The sequence below is a fragment of the Lottia gigantea genome, assembly GCF_000327385.1.
Source record: "Lottia gigantea unplaced genomic scaffold LOTGIsca_101, whole genome shotgun sequence".
Classification (NCBI taxonomy): Eukaryota; Metazoa; Mollusca; class Gastropoda; family Lottiidae; genus Lottia; species Lottia gigantea.
In genome coordinates this window covers 796,193-801,093 of record NW_008706772.1, presented here as the reverse complement: position 1 = coordinate 801,093, position 4,901 = coordinate 796,193, and positions in this window count along the sequence as shown.

Here is a 4,901-nt window from a genome sequence, read left to right as displayed (position 1 = left end):
GGATACCAAAGGTTTATAATTTTGGCAAATTGTGAAGATCTTTTTTCAAAAAAAGCAGGTTAAACTCCATTAAAAGGTGACATTAGATGGCTTTCTCTACCAGTGATGATATCACACCAATACCAATATATTATAGAAATTGGTAGGACCTGATTTGTCAGGCTAGATGATAATAAACTATTTATTTACACAATATTCTGATGTACAATTTGTTAGAATCTATACACAAGACAGTACATGTGTATGAAATAGACAGACTTTGTTGCTGTAATACAATCCAATCAAATTGCTTAATACAATAATAGTGGCTATTGCAGTCGATGTAAAATTACACAGTTTGTCATAGCTTGACATTGTGAACATGATTGACATTTTTCATTTGAGTAAAGCTATTTCTAACCAATTTAAAATGAATAAGCTTATTTATAATAATCTTTGAAATAAAATTTGTCTAACACAGCTTTTTTAAAGTAATTTTTATAAAACAAAGTTAATTTCTGTACCATACTTTGAATAAAAGTGTCATTCTTGTTGATAGTTTTGAATTTCATATCTTTATAGGTGTTAACAATGAAAATACACTCTAGGCGTCCTGTACACCCTGAACTTGAAAATAACAGTCATGATTTTCTGAAAGATAATACTTTTGATTTGTCTCGCAATATTTCCGACATAGCACAGTGTCTGTATTAATGCATTTGTCTTTAGATGAATATGGACACTTCACCTCAATCACTTTATTATTATCCATCAATCCATCCGGTGAGGAATCTAGAAACGGACTACCTTTACAAACAAATGTTCCACATTGGTCGACTGTAACCTGTGTTTGTTAAACAAACTCGTCAATAGCAATTTTTTCAAACTTCTTTCAATAGATAAGAGGAGCAGCTTGTATGTCTTGGGAAGGTTCAGTCATGGACTTAGAAAGTTTTTCAAGGTTCGTTCTATCAGTTGCCTTACATATAGTGGGTACATTTCCAGCAGCACACTCACACTGGGATTCAGCTATAATGCCATCTATGTCAATGTGATACGAAACTTTCTTCTTCATTTCTGCATAACATTCGGATTTGAAAAAATATAAACCGTCAGTAGATGCTATTCTCAGAAAATGATTGGTATAAAGTTTCTTTGAGTCGTCATCGAGTTTCATTTGAAATTGTTCATGATGACACAGGATAGATTTTAACTTCAGTAATGAAAATTTGGTATCAGTGTTAATGTCTTTGTAGAAATCATAATTAGGAATTTCCATTGAATATTCATTTCCCAATTCTTCATGTTCAATATCTTTATTTCTGTCAAAAAATTCAAGCCTCAAAAGTAAAACATAAAGATAATTTTTTTCAAGAACTTTCTAACCCCAGAAACTGAGAAAGGATTATATTATAATAGGAAAATGGTAGGGCCCAGAACTACCATCCAACATGAATTGAACTGCCCATTATCATCACAGGAGTTATCCTTAAATTCGACTTAACACAACTGCGAAGGAGTGGAACTGTCAAAGACACCTGACCATTTTTAACTACTTTCGCTTTTTGACAGCGGACGTGTTGATCTAAGCTTATCTAGTTAACGGATGCTAAAAATGATCAAAGAACCATACGAACCTTTCGATTAAATCCCTCGTACCGCAGAACCGCGGGACCGCAAAAGCCATCGCGCCATCTACATCAAGGAACGATAACTCACGAGTTTGGTTCCCCATTGATTGATTCAAACACACAAAATTTAATAAAATTCTGACATAAACTGTCATAACTATTGCATTAACAAGGCAACAAATTTTGATGCGCTTTTACTAAGTCAAGGCCAATAACTCAAATTCCATTGATCAAAAAATCAGCAAATTCAATGTTAACTAAGATCTCATCATTATAAATGACCACACCAAATTTCATTTAAATCGGATGAAAACTGTAGTCTCTATTGTGTTCACAAACAAATTCTGAAGCGTTTTTCATAAATCAAGGGCAATAATTCAAAAAAGTTCATCCAAAGGTCGTCAAATTCGAACTTGTCCAAAATCTCATCATTATAAATATTTCATCATTATAAATATTTTTCATAAGTTAAGGGCAATAACCGTTAATCTAAAGATCGTCAACTTGTCCAAGATCTCATTAATATAAATGATCACACCAAATTTCATTAACCCTTTGGACCCGATACGCAAAAATATTTTTGCGTAAATGTTATTCAATACCCACCCGTAATGCAAATATATTTGCGAGGAGTCATATTGAGTTTGAGTATGATGAGGGGATTCTGTAAAAAAGAGCCAATGATTAAATAGCTACTAGAGGGGTTCAGGTATTGTTATTTGACATAAATAGACGTCTGTTATCGTGTAATGGCTATTTATAGTAAGGAAACCCCACAGCAGAAGACAAGTTGAAGGTCACGCGCTACTTCCAACATGGCAAAGCGATTGAAGCTTTCCGACGTAATTGAACGTTTAGAAGACTCTAGTGACTCGGAAAATGACGAATCAGATTACCCGTCATCTGAATTATCTACCGGAAGTCATAATAGTGATGTGGAGAATACTTTGGAAAACATTAATGAGAATATTCCCTTGGAAAACCGTGTTGGAAGTAGCACGAGTAGGTCCTTCGTGTGGGGTGAAAATGTAAACATTCCAGACGTTTTCTTCGATACAAGTGAAAAATTTGCCTGAAAATTTTGATTATTCCACTACATCGCTACAATTCTTACAGTTATTTCTAGACACTAGATTTTTCAGTGGATTATGTGATACACAAACCTACGTGCATCACGTAGGAAAAGAGAAAATGAAGAAGATTATTATGCCAGTAAATTGACTACTGTCACACCTGAAGAAATGAGAGCTTTTCTTAGTGTCAGAATGATGGTGGTAATATACACCCCCCATTTCATGTGGGCATATAAGAATAAGAATAATCGTCAAATTCAAACTTGACGAAGATCTCATCAATATAAATCATCACGCCAAATTTCAATAAAATCAAATAAAATCTGTTGCCACTATTGTGTTCACAAGCCAATTGTGGAAGGACGGACGGAGAGAGGTGACGAAAATATAAAACCACATTATAATGTGGACGAAGGGCAATAACTCATATTGAATATTTTCCGATTTTTTCTATTTTCAATGGAGTTCATCCTTGGGTGATTACAAACACTCACACAAAGTTTCATGAAAATCCAGTGCTTACGAGCTTACAATAAACGCACTTTCAAGAACAACGGCAATTATTCATCCTAATTATTCTTAGATTTTCTGATTTATAACAGGGTTCATCCTTGGATGATTACAAATGTTCACATCAAGTTTTGTCAAAATCCTTTAAAAATTGTATGGAGTTGTTTTGATGTCAATATTAATTTCCTTGCAAAACGACAAAATGTATAATGTCGATTTGTGAAGGTACATTTATAAAATTGTAAAAGTTCAAATGTATATTGGTAACATAAAAATGTTCAATGTTAGCTTTCAATTCCCGTATTTTTAAGCCTACAATTTGTGAACCAGAAATTAAAACAACACGCAACAAGAATCTTTCTAAGTCTGCACAGCATAGAGAATCCTTAACTCTAGACTCTGGAACCCATTCATCATCTTTCATTAAATGCGCTTTCAGGCTTCTAAATCCAATGTTTGGATGCTGGCAAAGAATTCTGTTGACTTTATTGTCTAGTTCATCATCAGGTAACTGACTATACGAAGACTGACTTCATATTCTGATAATCTGTGACATATTGTGCTCTTACTTACACCATATAAGTATGCTACAGTCAGCAACTTACACTGACATGAACAAACGAGAACTTCTAATTCATCATGTGGAATACTGATCCGTGGTTTACCAACAAGCCCAGATGAAGACTGCATAAAATCAGATAACGATCCCTTCTTTGAAATTTCATATATTATATGAAATTATCATAATATTTCATTTTCTATAACCTCACATGCATTCCGAACATAAACACAACTTGAATGAAAGCCCATGTCATCGTCACAGTTTGAAACAGGATGAAACACAATCAAGTCCTACTCTTATATCCGATAGTCCTTGTAAATTGGATTGTTCCAACACCCTAGCTATTCTGCCAAGGTGACTTCTGTTATATCTCCATTATATCATGTTTCCTGAAATTGCCCTTGTTTAGGAGTAATCGTTTTTTTATGTGAAAATTGTCTTCAGGAATTTCTGTCAATTTCTCATTTAATAGTCGTAAATTTCTGTAAGAGGTCAGCTCCACCAACTAATTTGTATACTTGCACGATCTCTCCATCCAAACTTCTACTTTTTACACATCGTCATTTCATCATCAAGCTTATACAATTCTACATTTTTAAAGTTGACAAATTGACAAATGAACATTTACAAATCAATCTTAAAATTACCAATATACATTTCAACTTTTAAAACTTGACAAATGTATTTTCTTCAAGTAACAATTCTACAAATATACTTTCACAAATCAACAATTATATACCTTTTGTCGTTTTGCAAGGGAATTAATATTGACATCAAAACATCTCCAAAGAATTGTGCCATCCAGAGTGTTTGCGATCTAAAAATTTAATGCGTTTTCAAGAACAAGGGCAATAACTCATACTTAATTTTTTTCGATTTTTCATCCTTGGGTGATTAAAAGGAATTTTGCTCTCTAGAGTGTTTATTGTGGATGGAATTGTGATTGAATGATAAGAATGTCAGAATGTTTCTAAGCAACTACCAAGGAAAATTGAACTTCAACTGAAATTTCATGTGTGTCTGTCCCTGAGGAAGGGAGCCTTTGTGCTCTTGAAACATGAGAGTTATAGACTTTTAATGATTTCAAGAATTTTCAAAGGAATGAGAGCACCAAATACAGAACTTATGATTAGTGTTCCATGAATT